The sequence below is a fragment of the Lipotes vexillifer genome, unplaced genomic scaffold (genome assembly GCF_000442215.2).
Source record: "Lipotes vexillifer unplaced genomic scaffold, Lipotes_vexillifer_v1.1 scaffold982, whole genome shotgun sequence".
NCBI lineage: Eukaryota > Metazoa > Chordata > Mammalia > Artiodactyla > Lipotidae > Lipotes > Lipotes vexillifer.
Window position 1 is genome coordinate 1,782,689 of NW_006789467.1, and position 355 is coordinate 1,783,043.

At 31.3% G+C, this 355-nt stretch overlaps 1 non-coding gene across 1 annotated transcript; it reads left to right on the forward strand.

Moving 5' to 3' along the window:
- The first annotated feature begins 282 nt into the window (after positions 1-282).
- Positions 283-355, forward strand: TRNAE-CUC (transfer RNA glutamic acid (anticodon CUC)). Its single transcript has one exon. It is a non-coding gene; the product is annotated as a tRNA-Glu (tRNA).

Consider the following 355-nt stretch of genomic DNA (forward strand, 5'->3'; position numbering starts at 1 on the left):
AAATATTTAGGAATAAATTTAACAAAAGACATATTAAGTTTATAATTGCTGAGAGAAATTAAATAATATTTCATAAATGGAGAGATATATTTATGGATTGGAAGACTATATATATATGTGTGTGTGTGTGTGTATATATATATATATATATGTGTGTATATATATATATATATATATAATTTTTTTTTTAATGGCTGAAAACAGCACAAATTTATTATCTTCCAGTTCTGGAGATCAGAGGTTCAACACAGATCACTGGATAAAATGAAGGTGTCAGGGCTTTCGTTGGTGGTCCAGTGGTTAAGACTCTGCATTCTCAATGCAGGAGGCCCGGGTTCGATCCCTGGTCAGGGAA